The sequence below is a fragment of the Cervus elaphus genome, chromosome 4 (assembly GCF_910594005.1).
Source record: "Cervus elaphus chromosome 4, mCerEla1.1, whole genome shotgun sequence".
In the NCBI taxonomy this organism is placed as follows: Eukaryota; Metazoa; Chordata; class Mammalia; order Artiodactyla; family Cervidae; genus Cervus; species Cervus elaphus.
In genome coordinates, this window is record NC_057818.1 from 54,475,692 (window position 1) to 54,502,959 (window position 27,268).

The following is a 27,268-nucleotide window of genomic DNA, read 5'->3' on the forward strand; positions in this document are numbered from 1 at the left end:
GTGAGCTGCAGTTTGTTTGAAACAAGACATTTCTAGTGTGTAGCTTCTGATAACTGCACCTACAATCAGTGTTTCTGTTTTGTGTTTCAAAAGCCACAACAAAAAACTCTTTCTTCTTTTGCGGTTGTCAGGAGCCGGCATTTGGGTTGTGGCAGCCAGAGAGTGTCTTTGTGGAAACTTAATCTGTAATGAGGTTATTTCACTTCCTAGCCTGGGCTTTCTGTGAAAAGCGTGTGTTCCTTCATCACCCATGAAGGGGGTGAAGGACCCCCAAGTCTGAGTAAATTCAGAATTCTTCTGAGCTTTGAAAAATGTAGGTTATGTAGTTGTTGTGGTAGTTTTAATGTCTGAGACTCCGTGAAGAAAAACAAGGTGAAAACAGCCAATCTGAATTGAGTTGAATCTAAGGATTTGGGGTTCTAAGAAGGCTCTCAGTTCTAAGCTACCCCCATCCTGGGGGAAGGATTGTGGGGCAGTACAGAACGTGTGGGTGTTAGTGGTAAATTGGCCTCATGTGGCAGACATGAAAATGGGCCGAGCGAAGGAATGTGGTAGTGGCTGTTGTAACAGCAGTTCTGATGAGGGTAATTAACATTAAGGAAGCCTAATCCTGAGCTCTTTGTCAGCGTCATTTCACTCCATCCTCACTGTGTAGAGTTGTCCTTTGCCCGCACACAGCTAGCCTTTCAACAGCCTTCTTGGCGGCAGTAATGTAAGGCTGACGATATCTTCCTAATCTGAACATCACTATTTCATATTTCCTGTGTTTGGGGTAAGGAAGCCGTATCTTTAGAGTGATCTTTGAAGGGAAGGACTGACACAGTATTTAAATAATATAAGCAAGATTATTGGGGAACCCCTTAAACTGTTTAGGAAAAAAACAGTTGTCTTTTTTACAAAATGGAAATTGCTTTATTACTGTCATAATTTTCTCCTCGAAGGATCTAAAGAAGAAAGTAAAAATGAGCCTTGATGCTGCCACCAGTTATAATCCTTGTTTAACAGGAGAGAGAACACAGCAGAGTGGTTAGGAACAACCCCCTGGAGTCTGCCTGCTTGGGTGCCAGGCTTAGTCCTGCCACCTCACTGGATCTGTGATTTGGGGCAGGTTACTTCCCCAGGCTCATCCATAGTTGCCTCATCTCTTAAATGCAGGCACTGATAAAAACACTTATTTTGATATATTCAAATATTATCTTAGATTTAACCAAGTATATCTGAGCATTTGAGAAGTACTTTCTTATAGCTTTCAACATACTGATCACAGGTGACTTTTGGTTATTCTGGAAACAGGCCTTCTAACACTGCTGTTCAGATGGTACCATCCTTCATCTTCCCCCCCACCCCACCCCAAAGTCTGATTTAAACTATTAAATTTGTTAACTTAGGTGTTTTATTAATCCAAGTAGGCTTTCTCAATTAACTTCAGATTTGTGAAGTTGGGCGTGGTGACCATTATGGTATGATGACAGATGGCAGGCATCAGAACATCTGACTCGAGTCCTGGATCTGTTGCTCACTCATTCAGGCCAGGAGGGTGTTTGGTGAGCCTCTTCAGGAATCCAGAAGACAGTGAACAGAACATGAGTTAGGAAATGAGAAGGGGGGAGGGGTACGCCCATGTTCAAGACCTTGAACCCCCAGAGCCGGGGCTGGAGTCCTGTCGTCTCTCTAATCCTTCATCTCTCCGGTGCAGAATGGAGGTAGTATCTGCGTTACCTGTGCTGCATGGTGTGGGGGAAGATCAAAGAAGAGACACACAGAAATGTTTTTAAATGATGAAACTTTGCAACTGTCCTTGCCTTGAGGCATGTTGGTCTCAGTTTGAAAGGTAGCCGTAAGACCTTCTGTTGCTCTTGAGTAGGCACGTGCTAGGCGCCGTATCTCATCTCATCTTTACAGCAGCCCTCTGAGGTGGACCATCAGATCATGCCACAAAAGTTAGAGATGACTGGCAACTGTGCCTTCCCGAAAGGTAGGGAGCAGACTCACCACAGCTTTGGTCTGACAGCTTGTATCAGCTCATTCAGTTCAGTCCAGTCGCTCAGTCGTGTCTGTTAAGAGGTTGTCAGTTTAATCATGGCTGCTCCTACAGCCGCGCCCAGACTCTGGTTTGGTGGACTAGTGCTGTTGACCTCGGCATTTTGGGGATGACAGAGGGCTGCCAACCAGCTTTTTTATTGTTCCTTTTGGCTTCAGTCTACCATAGCTTTTCCCTACTGTTCTATGGTTTTATCTGAAATGTGTTTTGTGGAGGATGCAGCCTTATTGCAGATGTGACAGCATTATATTGCATCTTCTGTCTTCTACTGATCTGAAAGCCACTTGTATATATACATACCGAATTCTAGTATTGGAGTATCTTTTTGAACCCTCTCATCTCGCTGATCTAGCTAGCTAGCTACACATCCATTTTGTCCCAGAGCTATACTGTTTTAGTGTCTTGAGTTTTCTAGGTAGCCACTTTGGAATTATCTTGGCTTTTTTTGCTTGTTTAATTTTCTGTATGAACTTTAGAATCTGTTTAATTTTTAAAATAAGCCTTTTGTAATCCTGCTGGGATCATATTAAATCATACATTAACTGTTGACATCTTTATGATGTTATGGGGGTTATTTTGTCTCTCACTAGTATCTTAAACTTCGTGTAGCTCTTGGCTTTTTTGGGGGGGGGAAGCACACGTATAAAAAGGGACTAATGTGTGTTTATATAGATAAAGACTTTTGATTTCTGCATATTAACTTTATATTCAGACTCCTTACCGAATATTTTATTGCTCTTAATAGTGTTTCAAATGATTCATTTGGGTTTATTGAGATATAATTTACATATAATAAAACTCACCAATTTTAAGTTTACACCCAATGAATTTTGACAAATGTGTATAGTTTTGTAATGCTCACCACAGTCAAGATATAGAACTTCTTGGGGTTTTTTTTTAGGTGAATAAGTAATAGCACTTATAAATAATTATCATTTGACTTCTTTTCCTCATGTTTATTCCTCTGATTTTATCCCCCTTTGAACTACTTATATTGGCCAATAGTACCTCCAGGACAGTATCACATAATGCTAGTTAGTAATAGTGGATATTCTTGCCTTGTTCCTTGTTGCCTTTGGGATGAAATAATCTTTTCTTTTTCTTCCATTTTTAAGAACTTACCATCCATCCTTTTTCACTAAAAGTTTTTGTTTATTTTTAGTTTTTATAAAGATGCAGTCATAATTTTTCACTTTTGTTCTATTTGGGAATATATTAATAATTTTCTACTGTTGACCCACTCCAACAGTCCTAGAATGAATCATACTTGGTGTGATATACTGGGAAATAGATGATTTGGTCTTTGTTTTCAGGTTCTTATTCACAGGATCTCTGGACAGGTGAGTGTCTTTTATCGGCTAATGAAATGACTGGTGACTTAGGGCCCCTAGAGAGCTTCAGGATGGGACTGACTGGTCACCAGAAAGACCAAGTCATGATTAGAAGGTTGGAAGTTTTAGCCCCACCACCCCCACCAGCCTCTGGGGAGAGGCAAGTGGCTGGAGACTGAGTTCACTCACCAGTGGCCAGTGCTTTAAGCAGTCATACCTATGTGATGAAGCCTCTGTAAAAACCCCTAAATGATGGAGTGCAAAGAGCTTTCTGGTTGAGGTGTTGGGAGGGTGCTCAGAGAAGACATAGAAGCTCCATGCCTCTTTCCCCACACCTTGCCTTGTGCATCTTTTCCACTTGCCTGTTCTGAGTTGTTTCCTTCATGTCCTTACATGCTGTCATTGCAGTGGTGTCCAACTCTTTGCCACCTAGACTGTAGCCCACCAGGTTCCTCTGACCATGGGATTCTCTAAGTAAGAATACTGGAGTGGGTTGCCATGTCCTACTCCAGGGACCTTCCTGACCCAGGGATCAAACTGACATCTCTTAGGTCTCCCGCATTGGCAGGCGAGTTCTTTACCATTGGTGCCACCCGGGACACCTTGTATCCTTCATAATAATCCAGCAATATTATTAAACAAAAATGTGTTCTTGAGTTTGCCAGCTGTTTTGGCAAGCTATCAGACCTGAAAAGGGGATCATGGGGACTTGTGAACTGGTGTCCAAAGTGGGGACCAGTCTTGTGGGACTGAACCCTTAACCTGGGGATCTGCCCTGACTCCAGGTGTAGTTAGTGTCAGAACTGAATTGTTTTGGACATCCAGCTGGTCTCTGGAGAGCTGGAGAATCAGTCGGTGTGAGAAAAAACCCACACACATTTGGTGTCAGAAGTGTGAGTAAAAACAGATGCCTTGGTTATAGAGTATTATTTTTAAATTTGCTGCTGATTGCTAGTTTTTACGTCAAGGTACATAAATGCGGTTATTCTGTAGAGATTTGTTTTTCCTCTTGAACATTGAGAGATGTTTATTGTCTTTATATATATATTTTTTTCTTTAGTCTTTTTTTTTTTTTGTCTTTATATTTAAATGGCAGTCTTGCTGTGTATAAAATTGGGTTAGCCTTTCTTTCCTCGAGGCCTTTCTAGGCATGCCTTGCTATCTTCTAGTGTGGGCTCTGCCGCAGAGCAGTCTGAAGCCAGCCTGTGTTTCGCCTCAGTGCCTTGAAGATTCCCTTTCTTCACTCTCTCTTTTTAAAGTTTAATAAGTTTACCAGGACATATCTTCTTGATTGAATTAAGTCAGTTTTTCCTGGAACAGAGTGAGCCACTTTAATCTGTAGATTGAAGTCATCCTGACTTCTGTTCTACACATCCCTTTCAGGTTTTTCAGCAGTGTCGTTTTTTTCCCATGTGTTTTTGGTTTCTGTAATGGAAAAAGATTTATTTTTCTCTCCTACTTCCCTAGCTCTGTCCTTAAATGTTTCATCTACTTTCTGTCGTCTCGTCTCTTTCCTGAGCATATCTCTGCCTCACACACTGTCTCGCAGGGGCGGTTGCGTTGTCCTTGTCTTTTACTTCAGGGGATGTGTTCAGTTTACTGATGGCAGCATTTTAGGATGAGTGTTCTTTGCAGTTGGTTTTTCTTGCGGGTTTTCTTGTTTTGTTTGATTTTCACTAGTAGTCTTGTGCTGGTTGCTTTTTTTTAAATTGTGATAAAATATGCATAACAAAGTTTACCATCAACCATTTTTGAAATGTACAGTTCAGTACGCGCTAGATCCTTTTATAAAATTGTCATCCATCCTTGAATGGGGTGATTCCTTCCAGTCTAGCAATCTGTAGAAAATTCTTTTGGGGAGGGGCTAGCCTAGCAGGGGGTTTTCTTGACTATCCCGCTAGCCTTTCTTGCCCTCAGACATCTGGAAATGGCAGTTGTAATGCCCCGGGCAGTCTCACTCTTGTCCCCCTACCCCCTTGACAGACTGCTTCCTGTAGGTTTGACTTGTGTGTGATTCTTCATGCTGGACTGGGTCTGAGGAGGCCTCAATCACCAATCCCTGAGCCAGTTCCCACTGTTAGAAACAGTGGCTTGCTGGTCTTGCCCCCGTTAGAATGAAGCATTTACTTTTTAGAAAAGGACTTGCCCGCTTTGTCCAACATCTGTAACAACAGGCGTCCTCTGATCGCTTTCCCACACCCTTATTTGACCTTTACAGCATTTGATGGTTCTCACTCGTGTTGGGGGTTTGGGGTCACCGGAGTCTCTAGTTTTGTCAAAGACGTGCTATTTCTGTTTCTAATTCTTCTGGTTGCTTTTGTGTGGTTCTTTAGTGGAGAAAGGGGTCAAGTCTATCCTGCCATTTGAAAACCAAGTACAGTCTTCAAACTTTAGTAAATTTAGCATTCTGAAAAACTCATTTTTTTTATAGTCCTTAGTTTTTGCTTACTGATGAGAACTTCCACTAGCATTGGTGGGGAAGTGGCTGCTTCTGTGTCACTTAGAGGTAACCTGATCTTGTCCAGGGAGCTGCTTGAAGGTTTAGAGAGAGGGATGTGTTTAGACCCTTTCCTGCCTTCTCTCCATTGCCCGTTTCTGTCTCCCTCTGATTTTATTAGCATTTCAGTTAGGTCTCTGGCCTCAGTTACCCATGTGTGTATGTGTTTATCACTCTGCGAGAAACTTAAGAAGGCTATGTCTCCTGTATGATCCGACAGTGTGTGGGGCGGGAGTAAATACAGACCAGTCCAATCACCGGAACAGGAAGCTCTTTGTGAGTCTGTGGATAAAAACTGCACAGACCCTGTGGCTTCCTTAGGTCAATGGAGAATTTCACAGGTTTTCATTCTTTAGTCTACACAAAGAAAGATCCTTTTTAGGGAATAGATTTTATTTTTCACCCCAACCATAATTATTACTGTCATTTCTTTAGCTAGTTTTTTCTTTTCCACTGGCCATAGTATATCATTCAGATGAGGCCAGATTAAAATTTCAGTGCCTTTAAAAAGCAAAGATTTTTTTCCCCCCTCTCATTCATAATTTTTTTCTGGCTCCTGTGCTTTGCATTGTCCTCACTCAAGGCCCCAGCCGATGGAGCAGGCACCCTCTTGAATGATGCTAGGTGCAAAGGGAAAGAAACTTCTGGAGAAATTCATTCTAGCAATTAAATGTTTCAGCCTCACCTCACTTCTACTCAGAAGTCATTGGTCAGAACTGGTCACATGGCTTTATCCAACCACAGTGGAGCAAAGGAGCTTATTCTTCCTTGTTCCCAGGAAGAGAGTGGGACAGTGGAGAAGCACTAAGGACCACCATGGCTACCTGTCAGTTGTTTCAGCAGAGTTGGCAAGTGTGTGTGCGTTTTTCTTTTAGCATCCCAGTGGATCGGAATGTCTGTGCCCAGGTCTGAGAGAACTTCCTGAGTGGTTTTGCAGAGGAAAAAGGTTCTGAGCTCTTTTCTCTTCTGCATGATCTTACTTAATCCCCATGCACTGTTATGAGGCAGCGGCTATTAGTTTCCTATTGCAATGATGAGCTAGTATTGAGAAAAATTAAGTCATTTGCCCAAAAGTAGCTTCAACTTATAAGTAGCAGATTCAACTCAAATGTAGGTCTGTCTAATTCCAGAACTGAAGCTCTTAATCTTCACTGAGTATCCACAACTTTCAGATGGAAGGCTTGTTAGACTAGCCTGTGTGTGATGATGGCCTTGCTGACTTAAAACTCTGCCGACCTTCCTGTAACTAGCATAACAGCCCTGGTTGTCTGTGCTTTGAAATGCTAGCCCTTAACAACATTTGGCATTTCCTAGAAGCCGGGAGCCAAAACCCAAATCATTTTAAAAGGAAGTCTTGACAGGGCAGAGAAACACAATTCATGGCAACACAAACTGTACTTCTCTTGTCTGATTGTCGCATGGACCTCGGCAGCCAGCAAGTGTGGTGGCCTGATGGCTTCTGATCATAATGTCCAGGGCCAGCGTTCTTTGTGGGTGGGGATATATGTGTAGCAGTAAGTCAGGTGCTTGCTTTGGCCTTCTAAGTAAATCTAGCAGGTGGGAGACCAGCTTTTAAAACAGGTTAAACTTAAGGCTTTTTTTCTCTTTTTTTCTTTTCTTTTTTTTTTTCTAGATCCTAAACCTTAAGGTTTCTATTCATTCCTTTTTATTATGGCACTTGTTGTTCTTGATGTAAGATAGGTACTCCTTGTTAAAAATATAATCAAAGGCAGAATGTTTAGAATTTGGTGTACTTGTGTACTGTTGATGGGAATATAAATAGTCATAACCTTTTAAAAAGATAATTTGGCACCATCTGTTAAAAATTTAGAACTATTACTTTCTCAATCCCAGTCATGGGCCCTTCTGGAATTTGTCCTATGAAAACGGTTGCATGTGTCCTCAAAGATGTGTACAAGGATGTCTGTTAATAGAATAGCACATCTGTACAGGCGAGCTGTAGGCAGACGTTAAAAAGATACGGTTTAGCTAACTAGTGTGGGACTGTGTGTCCAAGACTGATGGTAACACACACATGTAACAAAATCACATGCACAGTGTGTTTATACAGAGCTGTGGCAGCATGAAACGTACTGTTGTGTAACTTATTTTTTTCCCCCTGAAAAGTATATTGGGCACATTTTCCCACATTGCTGAGTGTAAACTATTCCTGTGACTTCTTCTTCCTCTCCTACTTCTGCTTCCTCCGCCTCCTCCCTTTCACTGCAGAGGATGTCTTGGCCTGAATGTATCATAATTTATTTGCTGTTGAGGGACATTGTTTCTAGTCTTTTATTATAAACAGTACTGCAGTGGATGTCTGTCTATAGGCAGGTGTATTCAGACACATACAGGTGTACAAATATATCTGAAGGAGAAATACACTTAATAAAACGTCCTCTAAGTGGACGTTTTATGTTTCGATGGGTGTTGCCAAAACACTGTTCAGTGTGTAAGGGCAGCACGGTGTCTTTATGTCTTTAAAATGGCAATACACTAGAATTGCAAGATGCCTTAAAAATCATCTTATTCAACTCTCCTCAATATTGGTGAATTTCATGAACATATGGAACAGAAGCCAGAGACAAAAGAATACATACTATATGATTCTGTTTCTACAAAGAAGAAAAACAGGAGACACTTACCTATGCCATTATAAGTCAGCACAGTGGTTATCCTTGGTGAGGAACAAGAGATGCTGAGGGGGCTTCTGGAAGGCTGGAAATGCTCTGTGTCTTGGTTTGGGTGCTGTTCCACACGTTCATGAAATTCATCAATATTGTAGAGAGTTGAACAAGATGGTTTTTTTAAATCATTTTATCATTTACATTTATCATTGTACACGTCTCTATAAGTTTACAAATGTGTATTATGAGAGTTTTAATGTATAAATGAGAGTTTTTTGGTTTTTTAGGCATCTGGCCCAACTCTTTGGTTTTATAGTCTTAAGACTAAGACCCCAAGAGTTGAAGAGTTTCCTGCCCCTCCTGCCAGACACAACTGAGGCTTCCTGAGAGCTTCTCCCTGGAAGCTAGAGCCCCAGCCTGTCTTGGCCAAGAATGGACTAATGATGCTGTTGGCACTCAGGAAGGCTGGGAATGTGTGACAGCGTCTCTCGCCTTCAGGCCCTTGAAGAGTAATGGTGTATCTGAGAGCCAGCTGAGGTGTCAAATGGGAGTTTCTGGTCTTATAGCTTACAGCGCTTTGTTTGGGAAAACCCTAGCACAGGCCTCACACACCCAGTCGATAAGACAAGCTCAGAAGGTCTGTAGTTCTCTGTCATTCTCACCAGCCTCTCATTTCTTTTTCTTGAGACTTTTTCTCATTGCATCCTAATCTGTCCTTTCCACTGCTTATTTCTGGTTGTTTTCAGGCCAGTCCCTATTTCAGATAGTTATATCTTTTTCAGTAAAATTGTTTGTTCCGAGTAAAAAGGAAACAGATTTCTGTATTATCCTTCCTGGCCTGCTTTAGGAGAGTGGTGGATTCCAAGGAGTTGTTTGCATGCTGTGTGACTCCCAAGATGGGTGATTTTCAGCATCCAGGAGTCCTTTATTTTGCTATGGAGATTGTATCTGGAAACCTTCCGTGAGTCAAAGCATAGCTGGTTATTCGAGCATTTCCTGTGGTCAGAAATTCTCCTTGTGGTCAAGAAATTGATCGGAGATTAAGATGCATTCTGAGAGTTTTCTGGCATGAACACACCTACTGACTTTGCTAGTGCTCGCAGCACATCTGTGTCGGATGTCCCGTTCGATCACGAGTTAGAAATAGTGGCTAAGTTACACAGCCCTCTTAGTATAAGACAGCTTTATCATGGTCTAATCCATGTCCTGACAATACCTAGAGATTTGTGCAAACTTTAGCTAAGTCCAGACTGGCCGCCTCTTAAATCTTAAACATCCCTGACACATGGAGGAAGTGTTAAAGACAGTTCCTGATCTATTCTAAAGAGGCACTGGTAAATACAGAGCTGGGCGAAGACATTCTGGGTATGAAACTGAAGAGACACCAAATTGAAAAGTCCTGATTTTGATCCAAAGGAGGCCTTCTGTAAGTGGGCACTTTCAGTAGAAAATTCCCATGTGGGACTTCACTCCAGGCCCCTAGCCCACCTTTTTTTTGTTTCCCTTCACTCTCTGCCCTCCTTCACTGTGGCCTCAGCAAATCAATTTGTTACCAGAGATCAACTTTGAATCATGCCTTCTCACTGACTGGTCATCCTTACTCCTGTTGACCTCCCTCTCCCTCTTCTGGACTTCTCTGCCGATATTGTCTGTGTGCTCTGCTTAGCAGGCACCATGTTGCACCTTATTTGTTGTTACTCACTCGCTCAATCGTGTCCGACTCTTTGTGGCCCCATGGACTGCAGCACGCCAGGCTTCCCTGTGCTTCACTATCTCCCGAAATTTGCTCAAACTCATGTCCATTCAGTTGGTGATGCCATCCAACCATCTCATCCTCTGTCATCCCCTTCTCCTGCGTTCAATCTTTCTCAGCGTCAGGGTCTTTTCCAGTGAGTTGACTCTTCGCATCAGGTGGCCAAAGGATTGGAGCTTCAGTGTCAGTCCTTCCAGTGAATATTCAGGGTTGATCTCCTTTAGGGTTGGCTGGTTTGCTCTCCTTGCATTCCAAGGGACTCTTGAGAGTCTTCTCCCACACCACAGTTCAAAAGCATCGATTCTTTGGCGCTCAGCCTTCTTTGTGGTCCAACTCACATCCATGCATGACTACGAAAAAAACCATAGCTTTGACTATATGGACCCTTGGCAGCAAAGTAATGTCTCTGCTTTGTAATATGCTGTCTAGGTTTGTCATAGCTTTTCTTCCAAGGAGCAGGGATCTTTTAATTTCATAGCTGTAGTCGCTGTCTGCAGTTCTGCCTTATAACTTACCTTGTGTTGTCTTTAATTTGATTACACTCTTCACGTCTTTGCCTTGTCTTCCTAGTGTTGCCTTCTGAAAGGAGGTGACGGTGCTGGTGATTCCTCTGTCCCACTGTCCGTGGAATCCAGTGTTCTGTCACCCAGGCAGTGTGCTTTCGGTGGTGAGATGTTGCTCTGACACCCTGTTGCCCAGATCCTGCCGCGTGTCATATCATCAGAGATGAGATTTCTATAAAGAGAAGATTCAACTGCTAATTGATTTTGCAGACTTGCGTGGGTGGCATCTTTCTTTGTCTTCCTTTGCACCGTCCATCAATCTCTGTTGAAAAACTGCCAAAATTATTTTCAAGTTCTGTCTGACTTAACTGACCCTCTGGATTTAGGGTAATATATGACTGTCAGGGCAGTTTCCATTCAGCACAAGAGTTGACGTGGCTTGTTGGAGCTTAGTGGAAGAAGATTTTACCCATATTTGTTCAATATGTGAATTCTTTGAAAGGAATGAATAGGCAGGCATAAGCAACATGAGCCCAAGGTGAGACTTGAAAAGACTCACAAACTTTTTGCAGAAATGCATAGTCCTGGTAAGTCTTTGGTAGCCTGTTCAAATCTGAAGCATTGATCTAAATTTTTATTCAGTTATCATAGTACTGCCTTTTAATCCTTCCCCTGTATCTTGTCACAATTACTTTATCAACTGTGAAATCCTAAAAATTGGTTCTTTTCTAAGTTTTTTTTTTCAGATTTCACTTTCTTGTTTTTATACCAGAATCGTGTGTCCTAAATTCTTATCTTATTATGCATTCTAATAACTGGTAGAATTCATCATTTTCAACCCTTTACCAGAATATTCTGTAGCCTCACACTGTCCTAAAACAGGTCCTAAAGACCTGTTATGTACCAGTTCCCTCTTAGTTGCTGCAGGTTCAGAGATTATAAGACAGTTGATGTTGCCCTCACAGGGCTCTCAGGAAAGGAAGTAGTTGGCGGCAAAGCTTCCATTTTTTTCCAGCCCCAATGCCTGGCTTCTTCTACACACCTAACAGCCACCAGGGTCTACAGGGCAACTTTCCAACCAGCCTCTATGTGGTATTTTTCTATTGGATCTTTTAAAGTTAGTTTTGCTATTTTTTTTCTTTTGGCAAAGTATTTTAAGTGACTTTATAAATTATTTTTCTTTAGTCTATTTAACTTTTCCTTTGAGATTTTAATTTGGTTTATGTTTGATATGCAGTTGAACATCTTTGTCTAGTATATGCTCTTTGAATCCAAGATTATGATATCTCTGCATTTTTTCTTTTCATTTTTCTCATAGTTAGTCTTTGCATTTGTTTGTCTTTACTTTCTAAGGTTGATGAGGTGGTTTGAGTGTAATAAATTAGTTTGTCAGCCTGTAAGTATCTGGGCCTAGTGAGTAATTTCAGTGCTGAGGAGATCCTGAGCCTGAGGTCAAGTCCCAATGAAAATAGCTACATGGAAGAGGAAATTAATAGTTTAAGGCATGAAAGAAAAGAAAGTGAAAGTGAAGTCTCTCAGTCATGTCCGACTCTTTGCAAAACCATGGACTATAGTCAACTAGGCTCCTCAGTCCATGGAATTTTCCAGGCAGGAGTACCGGAGTGGGTTGCCATTTCCTTCTCCAGGAAATCTTCCCAACCCAGGGATCGAACTCATGTTCAAGGCATGAGTTTGCCTCAAGTCTGTGAGCTTAAGCTTTAGGTGGAGTCAGGGATGGAAGGAAATCCCCTGAGCTGACCTGTTAGTGTCAGGGCTGGGGGCTTGGCCTGAAAGAGAAGTTGGATTCTATAACAAAGAAAGGATGGGAAAGAACCTTCTGGGTAGGGAAGGTGGCCTGAAGGAGATTCAGGTGTAGAGGGGAAAGGTGCTGTTGACCACATAGCTGTGTTGCGTAGAATCTTTGAACATCAGGCTCAGCATTCAGGCTTGGCCAGGGGTTTTCAGACGCACTGTCCTAGTTCCCTAGGATTCTAAGGATGTGCTTCTGTGTGGAAAACAGAAGGCAGGCCACTGGGACTTCTGAGTCCTTCACCCATAAGGTTCAGTTTAAGATTTTATTGGGAAAAAAGATTTTGATGCCCCTGAGAAGGTTTATCAGCCCTTGTTCTCATCAGTGGGAAGGCAGGGTTCAAAGGTTTTATCTGAGAGAATTTGCGGGAACTCGCAGAGGTCGCCCCCTTTTAACCTCCCCACATCACTCAGCCTAATCAGTAGGTCCTGTTGTTGTTCCCACTTAAGCGGCCTTGAATCCGGCCTCTGCTACTGCTGTTAGTCTCGTTCTCCCTCTGGTTTATGCTCATAGCCTCTTGGTGATTGGGCTTTTTCCTTCTGGTCTCGTCTGCTCAGCCCTTTATCCACACTGCTGCGGATATCTTCCTAAAGTGAACGAGATCACGCCACCTCCCTTGTCTAAAGTTCTTCAGTGGCTCTCCATTACCTTCAGGGTAGAATTGAATACCATTGCCAGCAGAATCTGGTATCTAGCCTCACCTCTCGCCATTTTCACCCGCAGTGATAAACTTCAGCCACACAGGTTGGAACAGCCTGCAGCTGGTGTGCTGTTTCTCACCCGCGTTGTCTTTACTTGCGGATCCCTTCCCAGAGTCCCCTCTGAAGGCCTTCTCTGGCCTGTCTGAGCCACTGCCCACCACCCGTGTTCTGCAGTGCTCTGTGAGCACGTCCACACTGGACCCTGATTGTCCTCCTTCCTCAATAGATCCTAAGTTCCTTGAGGCAATGGACTGGGTCTTCATCATTGTATCCTCCAAACCAAGGACACAGGGCTCTCATAAATGATTCTGAATGCATGAATGGTGTCGAGACATTCAGAAGAGCTCTTTCCTCAAAAGTGCCATTCAGTGGAAACGTGGGATTGTGTCTAAAGGAAGGGAGAAGTAAAAAGATACGTAAAATACCAAGGTCTTGAACACAGTTGCAGCCTTTCAGTGGGAACTAGTTTCCCTGCATCCTTAGTGTGAAGGGTAGAGGGTGTATTGCTAACAGTCCAGGGAACCTGTGAAACTTTTCAGGTGGGATGTGTAAATACAGGGGCTCCGAAGGAAGGGAGGTGTGCGCCGGCAGAGCAGGGAAAGGAGAGCCAGCAGCCGGGGCTCGTGGGAGACGTGGTGTCCCAAGGGTGCAGCTCGCCTTGAAGATTCAGGGGCACCTTTCCTGAGCTTGGGCACATGGTGTAAATGACTTAGAATCTAGAGTTCAAAAATAAGGGACTTGCCTAGCAGTCCAGCAGTTAGGACTCCACGCTCCCAACGCAGGAGGCATGGGTTCAGTCCCTGGTCTGGGAATTGGGATCCTGCATGCTGCACAAGTGTGGCCAGAATAGTAATAACAGCAGCAAGTAATAATAGTCATAATGACAGGGAGACACGGCTCTATTTGTTATAGGCAAAGAGAGAGGTAACAGCCCAAATGTCCCGCAGGTGAGCGGGTAAACAAACTATGGTCTGTCTGTACAGTAGAATGTTATTCCACCATAAAAAAGAAGGATGTACCTGTGCGCATTACAACATGGATGACCTTTGAAAACAGTATACTGAGTGAAAGAAGCCAGTCCAGATATTTTAGGATCCCATTTATATGAAATGTCCAGAGTAGGCAGATGTACAGAGACAGAAAGTAGAACCACTAACCACTAAGAGAGAAAGTAGATTAGTGGTTGTCAGGGGTTTATAGGTTGGAGAATCTGAAGTTTCTTTTGGGGTTGATGAAAATGTTCTAAAAGTGATTGTGGATAATGGTTACACAGCTCTGTAAAATTTACAAAAAATCATTGAATTGTTTACTTTCAGTGGGCGAATTGTGTGGTATGTGAGTTGTATTTCTGTAAAGCTTGTTATAGGAAATTCCTTGGTGGTCTAGTGCTTAGGGCTCAGTGCTTCCACTGCCGTGACCAAATGCAGTCCCTGGTCAGGGAACCTAAGATCCTGCAAGCTATGTGGCATGATCCTCCCACCCCCGCCCCCAGAGATAAAGCTGTTAGAATAATAATGCTGATGATAATAAGTGGAGGCTAGGGGATAGATGTTTTACCCCAGGGGATTTGGCGCTTAAAATTTTTCAGCCCCCTGCAGCTTGTCTGAATTCAGAGGTCCTTAGAGAAGAGACCTGCTCTGACCAAGACGCCTCATTCCCTGGTGACATGTCTTCTCCCGATGCACTCTGGGAGGTGGTGTTCAACCACCTGGAGCAAGGGTGGGGAGGCTGGGCGGAGACAGCTCCGTGACTAAGTGAACATTTACATCCAGGCTAATCTGAGCAGCTACGGGCAGATGGTTAGAGAAGACTCTCCCTTCAAGGGTGTAAAGACGGGACAGAGAGCTTGACCATCCTGTCCTAACTAACAGCTGAACGTATTGTCTGTGGGGTGTTGTCAGCCTCAAAAAAGCAATCCATTTTCTCTCCTTGCCCTCTGAAAAAGATCTGCTCATGCCATTGTTAGATCTCTTTGCTACAAGTCCTCTTGGGTTGGGTTAGTTTAGGCTTCTGAGTTTATCTCCGTTTTCAGGAATCCTTCCCTGAATCCCTGCCCTCCCGCTGCCCTGGGTGGGGGAAGGTGTGGCTGCTGGAAGAGCCAGGAGGCGCTCCACTGTTGTCGCCACTCTGCTTCCTCCTGGTCACTTTGCTTCTTTGTTTCCTGCGATCAGAGGGCGGGGAAGTAGACTTGTTAGGACTTAAAGGATGAGTAGCACTGAAGTGATCAAGACCAGATCACAGCCCTCCACTGAGGACCTCAAGAGTAGAGCCTGCCTCTTCTTTGACATCACCTGGCGTAGCACCTGACATACTGTAGGCACTATGTTTATTGAAGGAATAAGTGATATCTTTTGCCCTGTGTACTAAATTAGTTAGATTAGGGGAGATAACGAAATAATCACTAGATACAAGATGAATTCTTGAGGATTAATCCTTAAAGATTTCTCACTGGTGAGTCTGTCTACACTTCTGCTTTTTTTGCTGCTCTCTTTCTTTGCCCAGGTGAAACAGAACGCATGAGGTTTTGTTTCACCCTTGCAGCAGCTGTAGAGTGCCGCTGCCGCAGGAGCCGTCTCTGGAGTTTGCTTAAGTATTTGTTGTCCAAGGGACAGTTGGAGCAGGGAGCTTGGGGGAGAGCAGATTCTCAAAGCCCTGGAATCTATGGCCTGAAGGACTGTGCAAGTTTATTTTTACTTAGAGGTGCATAACCTGGAGACTATGGATAGGCTTCTTGGAGGTCTGTGAACCCCTGAAATTCAGTGTAGGGATTGTATGTGTGTGCATACACGTGCAATGGGGCTGAACCATAAGCTACAGTCTTCATCAAGCGATCAAAGTGAGAGGAGTCTCCTCCTCCCCAAGGGTTAAGGGCTCTGTGCAGCCCAGTGGAATACCTCCTGTCGCAGCTGTAGTACATTCACTTCAGTTCAGTCACTCAGTCCTGTCCCACTCTTTGCGACCCATGGACTGCAGCACGCCAGGCCTCCCTGTCCATCACCAACTCCCAGAGCTTGCCCAAACTCATGTCCATTGAGTCCATGTTGCCATCCAACCATCTCATCCTATGTCTTCCCCTTCTCCTGCCTTCAGGCTTTCCCTGCATCCAGGTCTTTTCAGATGAATCAGTTGTTCGCATCAGGTGGCCAAAGTACTGGCGTTTCAGCTTCAGCGTCAGTTCTTCCACTGAATATTCAGGACTGATTTCCTTTAGGATGGACTGGTTGGATCTCCTCGATGTCCAAGGGACTCTCAAGAGTCTTCTCCAACACCACAGTTCAAGAGCATCAATTCTTCAGCACTCAGCTTTCTCTGTAGTCCAACTCTCACATCCATAAATGACTACTGGAACACCCATAGCTTTGACTAGACGGACCTTTGTTGGCAAAGTAATGTCTCTGCTTTTTATTTATTTATTTATTTGTCTCTGCTTTTTAATATGCTGTCTAGATTGATCATAGCTTTTCTTCCAAGGAGCAAGTGTCTTTTAATTTCATGGCTGCAGTCACCATCTGCAGTGATTTTGGAGCCCAGAAAATAAAACTCTGTCACTGTTTCCACTGTTTCCCCATCTATTTGTCATGAAGTGATGGGACCAGATGTCATGATGTTAGTTTTCTGAATGCTGAGTTTTAACCCAGCTTTTTCACTCTCCTCTTTCACTTTCATCAAGAGGCCTTTAGTTCTCCTTTGCTTTCTGCCATAAGTGGTATCATCTGCATGTATGAGGTTATTGATATTTATCCCGGCAATTTTGATTCCAGCTTGTGCTTCATCCAGCCCAGCATTTCTCATGATGGACTCTGTATATAAGTTAAATAAGCAGGGTGACAGTATATAGCTTCGACGTACTCTTTTCCTGATTTGGAACCAGTCTGTTGTTCCATGTCCAGTTCTAACTGTTGCTTCTTGACCTGCATACAGATTTCTCAAGAGGTAGGTAAGGTGGTCTGGTATTCCCATCTGTTTAAGAATTTTCCACAGTTTGTTGTGATCCACACAGTCAAAGGCTTTGGCGTAGTCAGTGAAGCAGAAGTAGATGTTTTTCTGGAATTCTCTTGCTTTTTTGATGATCCAGTGGATGTTGGCAATTTGATCTTTGGTTCCTCTGCCTTTTTGAAGTCCAGCTTGAACATCTGGAAGTTCACGGTTCGTGTACTGTTGAAGCCTGGCTTGGAGAATTTTGAGCATCACTTTGCTAGTGTGTGAGATGAGTGCAGTTGTGAGGTAGCTTAAACAGTCTTTGGCATTGCCTGTCTTTGGGATTGGAGTGAACACTGACCTTTTCCAGTCCTGTGGCCACTGCTGAGTTTTCCAAGTTCGCTGGCATATTGAGTGCAGCACTTTCACAGCATCATCTTTTAGAGTTTGAAATAGCTCAGTTGGAATTCCATCACCTCCACTAGTTTGTTCATAGTGATGCTTCCTAAGGCCCACTTGACTTCACATTCCAGGATGTCTGGCTCTAGGTGAGTGATCACGTTTTCGGCGTCTCACCTCCATATTACAGATTGAAGATAGATAACCCTCCTGGGTGCTGGAGCTTACTGACTCCCCCAGGTTTACCTCTCCCCTCAGGGAGATGGCGTAGCCCTCATCTGTCCCACCCTGTGCCCGCTAGGCCCAGACGCCTGTGGCAGGGCGCACTTGCCCGGGGGTGGTACACAGTCCCTCAGAAGACACCACCTGGGCTTTCCTGGAGCTGCCTCCAAAACCCCACCAAACTGTAAACAGAAAATGGCTGCTAAGTGTTCAAGATAAGTACTGTACGTACATCTTCAGCTTTATAGCTAACTCAGAGCAACTTGCAGTGTTGCCCTGATGGGAGACTGCAGGACAAAAGGCCAAGCTCTTACTGGAGCTGATTTCCTACAGCTGTTGGGGAACTCCCAGGTTGCTTAATCTAACTGGGAAATGGTCTTTATTTAGCCCTGGCCTTCAGCACGGAGCCTTGCACAGAGGGGGGCCAGAGCGGCACCTGTGGGCCGCGGGCAGGTGTGGCCCTGAGCGCCTTCCTTCACTTCTCGGAGTCTCCGTTTCCGCGGCTGTGAGACGAAGCTGCAGATTGCTTCCTTGCAGAGTTGTTGTGTGTGGGCATGCCACCGCCCCCCCCGCCAGCACCTCGATGTATTCACAGGCCTGGAAGCTCTCCAAACCCTGCTTAGGGTTTATGTAGAAGTTCCATTACATAGGCATAATTGATTCCTTATTGACCTTTGGTGATTGAGTTCAATCTCCAGCCCCTGTACCCTGCTGGATGTTGGGGGTGGGGCCGAAAGTTCTAACTCTTATAATCAAGGTTTGGTCTTTCTGGTGACTAGCCCCCATCCTGAAGCCATATAGGTTCCCCCTCTCAAAAGTCACCTCATTATCATAAACTCAGGTTTCAGACAACAAGGGGCTTGTTATGGATAGCAGAAGACACTCCTGTCAGGAAATTCCAAGGGTTTTAGGAGCTCTGTATCGGGAACTGGGGACAAAGACCAAACAGGTACTTCTGGGTTTTCTTTGGCTGGGCTTGGGTCTTTGTTGCGTTTTGCTCCAGCTTGTCTCGTTGCGGCGAGCAAGGCGCTGCTCTTTGTGGCGGTGCTCAGGTGTGGCGCACAGGCTCTAGGCACTCGGGCTCAGTTGCTCCACGGCGTGTGGGGTCTTCCGAGACCAGGAACTGAACTGTGTTCCCTGCACTGGCAGATTGTTACCCACTGTACCACCAGGGAAGTTGTATTTCGTTTTATACCACATTGCCCCTGCCCTCACCTCCCCACAGGGTTCCTGCGTTTAAGACCTTGCCGGTGGGTTTCCTCTGCCCTCTGTGGACACTGAGGGCTGACCTGACCAGTGACTTCAGGCTGGGAAGGAGCAGGAGGAGGAGCCCAGCCCTGGGCCTGCGCCTCGTCAGGGTGGGGAGGACTCTGCTCTTTGTCTCCCTGGGGCACCTTACTCTTAGCTTTTCTCCCATAACTTAGAGGACAGTGTTCATCTCACAGTAGCACTGATCCCTTTTATAAAGAGAGGAAACAGAAACCTTTCTCTGTACTCAGGCGGGTAAAGCTGTGAGCTTTATAGCATCAGACTGAACAGATTCATGTTTTACCAAGTTCCTTCCCTCTTGGGAAACAGCTGCCCTAAAAAAGCCTCCATATTTCCCTCCATATTTATCATAGACACTTTCTCCAGCTCTCGTGGAAGAGAATTGGCGGGTCTAGAGCTGTTAAATCTAGTTATTTCCCTGCAGTCAGCCTGGATCTCTGTAATTCTGTCTTGCAGAAAAGGCGGCTAATTTCAGTAGAGATCCTCCCATCTATCACTGTAACAGTTTAATAGGTGCAGTTACAGCTTGAACACACCAACAGGCTTTATGTGAGTAATTGCCATATTTATGCTGCTTTGAATTGATGATAAAGTGCTAAAATATGAGGTATGTGGTTTCATATGCTGTGGTTTTATGGGGGTTCTGTGTTACTTAATCCCTTCCCTCCTCTGATAATTCCAGGTTTGTTAGCTAGTTGCTTTCTCATTATCCAGATAGTTTTAAAACAAAACTTTCTCCACCTTTTTTGACTATTTCCCATGTGCTCGCATCTCACCACTCTCCTGTTTTCTCCTTGCTTATAAGTTAAACACAAGTTATTTGCATTCCAGAAGTGCCTCCTTGCCATAAAGGCAGGCAGCTCCACTTTGGGCTCTTCCAGATAAGCAGAGTTCACGTGGCTGTGACTCGGCAGTGCTCACAGATTTCCTCAGGACCCAGTGCCCTGATCGGAACATCATGCCCTGGCAAGCTGCCTGGGGAGCCCAGCAGCCAAAGAGAAGCAAAGCCTGTTTTACATAGTAGTCCTGCCCTTCCATCCAAGACAGAAATGATCTGGGTGGAAGCCCAGGTCTCTCCGAGACAGTTCCAGCAGGCCTGCCTTGCCTGGCTGTTCCCACCACCCTTTCCCTCCATTCAGCGGTGCGCCTCGGTGGAAAGGCCCCTCTGCCCTCCGCTGAGAGGCGACGGGACGAGTCAAGGCCATGTGCCCGACAGGTCGTGCAGCAGGCCATTTTGAGGCGGCCCTGGGAGCAGCACCCGCTCTCACTCCCCCTCTCCCCCTGGTGGTGTGTGTGTGTGTGTTGGGGGGGGCGGTGTTTCTGTCTAGCTTCCCGGAAGGGGCGCAGCCCTCTTGGGGGGTCCCAGCCAAAGCCATGCCACTGGCCTGACCTGTAGAAGCGAGCAGCCCAGATGGGGACCACACCTGGGACAGCCAGTGGCTCACCCCGAGAGCGCGGGGATTTGCTCAGTCAGTCCCCTCAACTTCTCCAGGCAGTGGTAGGGGCAGGAGAACCAGTCCACAGAGGAAGGTGGGACCTGGGCGCCCTGGGTCATGACGCACCTTCTCCGCGCCGACCAGACCTCAGACTGTCTCCTGTGTTCCATGAGCAAGGAGGGCCTGCCAGGATGCCTTGAAGCGCGAGGCTGGTCGGGAACAAACAACTTGAGTCCACTTGCTCCCTCGCTTCAGCCAGAGAAACCGCGCTTTCATTACCAGGCATGCATCCCTCCTTCCGGCCTTTCTTTGGATAGTTACCGAATGCCTTCTCCAGGCACGAGTTACTGTGCCAAGTCCAGGTGCATAGAAGGGTAACTGAGAAACATGCCCCTTCTCTCCTGGGGGGCCAGCATTCAGCAATCACACAGCTGTCTGGTGACTTTCAAGTTGCACCCAGCGCTGTATAGAGAGAGTACGCAGGTAGTGGGCGCAGTGGTGAAACCCAGGCTCTGAAGCCCGGGAGTAGTCAGAATAGGAGGATACAGCTCACAGGGCCGCCGTGAGGGTTGTGGAGATTCTGTGTGTAAAATGCTAATCACTGGGCCTGGCCCAGCATGTGTGTTGCATAAATATAAGCAGTTTTATTCTCCTAACTGACTTATTCTGGGGGTCAGGGGAGAGGGAGCAGGGTTTAGCCAGTCAAAAAAGTGAAGGCAGAAGATGAAGGAGGAAGCCTCGGAGGCAGTGGGGGCTGGGGGTCACACTAGGAGGCCTTGACAGGCCAGCATGATTGGAGTTGGGTGGGAGAGGCAGCAGGGCCAGGTGTGGTGCAGGCCCCCAGGCCACCTGTGGACAGCTTTCTACTGTATCCTGGACGCAGAGTGCAAGGATTGTAGGCTTGCGGAGACCATGATCAGATTTTCTGCCAGTGTTACAGGCTTCTAGTCTATGAAGTGTCTTTTCTTAGTGAGGAAAGAGGCCAGGAAAGGAGGGCCACTGGGCTCTGATGGGTGCCATCTTTGAACCTTTCATGGTTTGTTGAGAATCAGGAACCCGAAAGAAGTTCACCTGTGCCCTCGTTAATGCTTACGAGGAATCTGCCTGTGACCTCAGGGGCTTTTCTGCCGGGGGTCCTGCTGTGGACTGGAAGTTGGCATTGTTCCCACGGAGGTGGTGGTGGTGTGTTGGATGTACCTGTGTGTTCGTGCAACTGTTTCTTTGCTGGTAGCTCGGTGTTGAGTCAGTGAGGACCCCCCACCCCATCCTCAGCGCCAGCTCCGCGCTGTGGTGGCACTAGCTCGCCTCCGAGTCACACTGCCGTCCCCCACGCCACTGGGCTTGCATGTGCTGGCAGAGTCACACTTGGAGCCTGAAGGAGGCTCATGTTCCTAGTTGGGGCTCCCAGCTGCTCTTGCCTTTGAATATCGGTGGCTGCCTTGCAGAGTACGCTCCGCTCCCCTCAATTCTAGGTCACACTCCTCTCCCCCTCCATCCTAGGCTGCCCAGAACCAGCAGTATGCACTCTGGGCTGGCCCAAGGTTGACTTTGTCATGGTGGTTTTCTGCAGCACATCTACTGGGGTATGCATCTTCTTGAAAGTCAGGGACAGAGCCCCTTGCCAGGTCGGAGCAGGGCCCAGATGCCCTCTTTCACAGTGACTGACAGTAAGCACACGGGTAGCTTACAAAGGATCAGCCAGATGCTAGAGCCATATGATGCCCCAGACCTGGTGTGATATTTTCATCTTTTCCCCTCCAGGTCTCTTCTCTCCCTTCTTCCTCAGCCTCGAGATTTATGACACGGCTGTGTGTACATACAATGACGTTGGAAATTTATAACGCCACAGTGCCCGGTTGTGGGGCTGACACCCGGTCAAGCTGTCATAATAGACTGCCGGTGGCATTCTGTCAGGGGGAGAAAGGAGGGGTGGCCTTGCCAGAAACAGATCTTGACTGACGAGGGAATTACCCAGGAAAGACCGCTAACAAAGGGGCGCTGGCGGGGCCAGAGCGACCTTAGTGTTCAAGGAATAGAAGAGCCAGAAAATCATTCCAGGCACATCCAGAGCAGGAAGGCAACAGGGGACCTCGTGGGGCTGCTTTACTGTGCCCGGTAGTGGAACTTCATCGGAGGAAGAAAGCGCGGACACTGTCCGTTGGCTGCTGTCGGTCAGAGAGGAGGCGGCATTTCTTCTCTGGCTCTCCCTGCGTCTCCTCCAACTGACAGATGAGAGCGCTGAGCGGGTGTGAGTGAGGAGATGACTGCGCGTGAGTGAACAGGGGAGGAACAGAGAAACCTAGCCCCAGTGAATCCAGCATTTATAGGGTAAAGCCTACAAGTGATACTTAGAGGATAAGGGAATAGGGAGTGAACATGAGAGGGAGGAGCCCAGCATTTAAATGCACAGTCAGCCAAGACGAGTGAGCCAGCTCCCCCACCACACACCCAGCTCTCTGGCCCTGGGCTTAGCCTCTCTGAGCTGCTATCTGCTCTCTGTAAAATGGGGATAAAAATAGTACTATTTACCTCAAAGAATTACTGGGTGGATTCACCATGATGATTCTAGTGAAGAGCTGAGGAAAGTGCCTGGCATATAGTAAGCCCTCAGCAAAAGTTAACTGTTATTTTTATTGTTTTATTTATTTATTTATTTTTATTAGTTGGAGGCTAATTGCTTCACAACATTTCAGTGGGTTTTGTCATACATTGACATGAATCAGCCTTGGAGTTACACGTATTCCCCATCCCGATCCCCCCTCCCACCTCCCTAAAAATATGGAACGCTTCACGAATTTGTGTGTCATCCTTGCGCAGGGGCCATGCTAATCTTCTCTGTATCTTTCCAATTTTAGTATATGTGCTGCCGAAGCAAGCACTATTTTTATTGTTTTATTATCATCGTCATTATTTCAGTGTGCCGGCCATTTGTGTTACTTGCTCTTCATACCTGTAATCTGAGTATGCATAACATCTCAATAGTCATTCGTAAACAGCCCCATTTTTGATGAGGAACCCGAGGCTTAGAGAGGTTGAATGGTTTTCCCCAGTCACCCAGCAGCTATGAGAGAGCCAGGATCAAAACTGAGATCACATGCGTAGAGACTGTTACACAGAATGAAGTAAATCAGAAAGACAAAAACAAATATCGTGTATTAATGCATATATGTTGAATCTAGAAAAATGGTACGGATGAACCTATTTGCAAAGTAGAAACAGAGGCACAGATGTAAAGAACAAATGTATGGATACCAAGGGGGAAGAGGGCCTGGGATGAACTGGGAGATTGGGACTGACATGTATACAACTATGTATAAAATAGATGATTAATAAAAAATACTAGATGTTGAAACTTCAACTAAAATCTTAATTTCTCTACTAAAAAAAATTGTAATATATGGTGAAACTAGTGTAACTTTGTGCTATTAAAAAAATTCTATTTAAATATTTAAAGGAAAAATATTTGAAGTAAAAAAGAAGCTAATGCATGTTTTTAATATCTGTCTGCCAACTGGCCTGTTTCGGCTGAGTCCTCAGAGCAGGCCATGTCTGCAGACAGGTGCTGCTGTTGCAGCTTCTTAAAACGTAAAGAAAAAAAAGGCAGGCGTTATACAGTGGGCTTTACGTAAGTTATCTCATTTATTCCTTACAGTTGTCTCCGAAGGTGAGGTTAATCCATCATAGACTCAGAGGAGCAGAAGTTAAGAGTCAGCATCCGGGATCTCCCCAATGGCACACCTCAGGTGTCGTCCACCACTTAGATCATTAGGACCTTAGCTCCTGCCTTAGCCCTGTGCCAAGACTTCATTACACTCACCTGTACAGTGCAGAGAAGATGAAGGAAACACAGTCACCCAGGGTCTCACCGCTAGTTAGTGGCTTCCAACCGAGATGCTCAGCCGCACCCTCCATCGTGGGGGGTGCTGCAGTGGGAGCCTCAAAAGGAGATAGGCTGTAGAGATGCTGTTGGCATTTGACCCAGAGTGGGGGCTTCTTACTCTGTTAGAGAGGTCAGCCCTCTTCAAGACAATTTGGACTTGATGCTCGAGGGGGTTCCCTGAGTTCTCAGCAGCCCTCTGGCCTTGAAACTTAGCCTGCCCTAGGCTTACCTCTTGGACAAGTGAAAGAAAAGGAGAATGGTCTATTAGCCGCATTTCCTTTAACTACTAGACTTGTCGTCTAGTAGTTAAAGCCTGTCTGCTGTGGGGTATTTTAGAGCATTGGCAACACCGATTAATTTTTTTTTTAAGGACTAAAGTGCTGAGTTTTATATCTAAATATAGAAAGTGAAAAATAAACAAGTCAGAGCTTGTCTTGGAGGAAGTATTGATTTGTTGCTAGAAAGGAAACTCAGGAGGAACTGAGTCCTGGGGTGTGTGAGCAGGGCTGAAAGCCTAGCTGGGGGGGGGGAGTACAGCAAGACTTGAGGCCCAGAGCGCCGGTGCTGAGCAGAGGTACTTGGGATCCAGGAGTGGAGAGTTGTCTCAGGAGATGGGACACATACCGGGACAGAGGGTGGAGTCTCCCCCTCCGTTTCCAAGCTCTTGCGAGTCCCTTGTCCATTTTCCTGGTGCTCCTAGCGTGCCAAGTGCCACAGGCACCTCAGCCACCGGGATAGGGAGGTCAGGAGTAAAAGGCCAGTTCTTAGCCCCGGGGGGAACGCCTCACGGCTGCCATTGGTGGGTCCTCTAAAAGGTTGTGTGCCATCACCGACTCAGACATGAGTTTGAGTAGGCTCCAGGAGTTGGTGATGGACAGGGAAGCCTAGTGAGCAGGAGTCCATGGAGTCACAAAGAGTTGGACACGACTGAGCGACTGAACTGAACTGAACTAGCCTTTGGTCAGTGAAATACTTTTGAGGAGGACCACGGCTTGCAGCTCTGTAAATGAACTCATCTGCCAGATTGAGTGCTCAGTAAATATTGAAAGAAAAAGGCCTCTTTGCTTTTTTTGTCTCTGATTTTTTAATATTCCTTTGAAAAATCATATGTGGCCGTGGTTTAATAATGTATAAAAACCTTGGTTATGAATAAAAGGCGCCAATTATACTTTTTGGAAATGCTTCATTCCTAAAGTCTCTGGTATTTATTTTTCCTTGTGTATGCTGCCCCCCCTCCCCAAATATTATTGAATCATAGATTTTTTTAAGAGTCGGGAGGACTTGGAGGCCTGTCCCATCTGGTAGAGCGACAGGGGTCCTCAGAGCACGATTCCCTGACCAGCAGCAGCACCTGGGGACGTGTCTGCAGTGCAGGTTCTGGGTCCTGCCCCCAGCCAGCAGAATCCGAAATCCTACAGGTGCAGCAGCCTTGTAATCTAGATGATAACGAGCCCTGATTCTGCTGCATGCTCAAGTTTGAAAGTGCGTGATTTAAAACACCGCAGTAAAAAAACTCAGGCTCCGGAAGCAGGTGGTCTTCAGATTGCAGTTCACTAGCTCTCTGACCTTTCGAGTATTACTTTACCTCTTAGCCTCTGCATTCTCATCTGTAAAATGAGATTAGTAATAATCTCTCTGAAGGGGTATTGTGAGAACTGGTGTAGAAGGGCATGGTAGGACTCAGCATTGCGTGCCTCACATACAGTACGCATTGAGTAAATGGTTGGTCGTTATTAACTGTCTTCTCAGACCAGGTAGTAACCTTTCTAAAAAAAAGCAGCATCCCAAACAGATGGCTGTCCAGTGAGAAGGGAGTTCAAAAGCTCTGGCCCTTCATAATGAGTGACAGCTGTAGCTAAGATTATGTGTTGAGAGACTATTTGCTTTCCTGTCATTCCCATTCTAGTCGTAGCTCTGTTCTCTAGAATCATTAGAACAAGACTGTTCTTCATGGAAATTGTTAGATTTTTGAAGACAGCAACCTTGGTGGTTCTGAGTTTTATCTTCTTTTATTCACACAAGATTAAAAGATTCCTAAAGAAACCAGTGGAACTCAGTAAAAAAAGAAGAAGAAGAAAGAAGCAGGGCCTGTTCCTGAGATATTGGGTCTTTGGAGATGTCTGGTATATAGAGATGCTTCAGAGCTTACGGCTGAAGCTTTCTCAGTTGGACCTCTGGCCATGGAACAGACCTATGGCAATGCAAGGAGGTACTGCTCTCTGCCGGCAGGTGTGAGCCAGAGTCAGCCCCGGAGCATTTATGGGCGGGTCTCTGGGTCCCGGGATGCACGCTGCTTGGGACCCAGCATCTCTGTGTGGGGGTCTGCTCCAGGCCCTGGCCCTTCTCCTGCTCTGGTCTCGGGCTCCTCGGCGAGCTGCCCTCCTCACTCTGCCCGGCCTCCAGGTTCTCAGCTGTGTCACTAGCCCTCTGTCTCACTAGCATCCTGTGGTTAGCCGTCTGCTCTAAGCTTTCTGTTTTTATTTTATTGATGTCTAATGAATAGCTGCGAAAAGTTGTTCTGGCCAAGCAAATGATACCTTTCCTCAATTATGCCACGTTGTTGTGTAGGTCAGTGGCAGAATTGCTGTTTTAAAGTGGGATTTCGTAATAGAAGCATGCGTCCAGATTACAGGAGATACTAAGGTGGTAATTAGCTGGTGCTGAGGAGCTGGCCCTGCGTTTTCAGGTGCTTCCATTTTTCTCATCATCCATCCAGTGACGTTTCAGCAGGCCCGCACCTCTAATGGTTTCCAGATAGCTAATTTGCAGTGTGTTTTCAGCCCTGTGATACCGGGCAAGTGGCCATTAGGAGACAATGCCGAGGATTCCTGTGCACAGGTTGCCAGAAGATTGTAAATGGACTGAGGCTGTCAGGATCTTA

At 45.7% G+C, this 27,268-nt stretch overlaps 1 protein-coding gene and 1 non-coding gene across 3 annotated transcripts in view; one reads left to right on the plus strand and one right to left on the minus strand.

Moving 5' to 3' along the window:
• The window catches only part of ARHGAP35 (Rho GTPase activating protein 35), a 113,866-nt gene that overhangs the window by 70,927 nt on the left and 15,671 nt on the right, over positions 1–27,268 (plus strand). The window lies entirely within an intron of this gene.
• On the minus strand, positions 23,280–23,386 carry LOC122693033. The gene has a single exon (XR_006340831.1). It is a non-coding gene; the product is annotated as a U6 spliceosomal RNA (small nuclear RNA).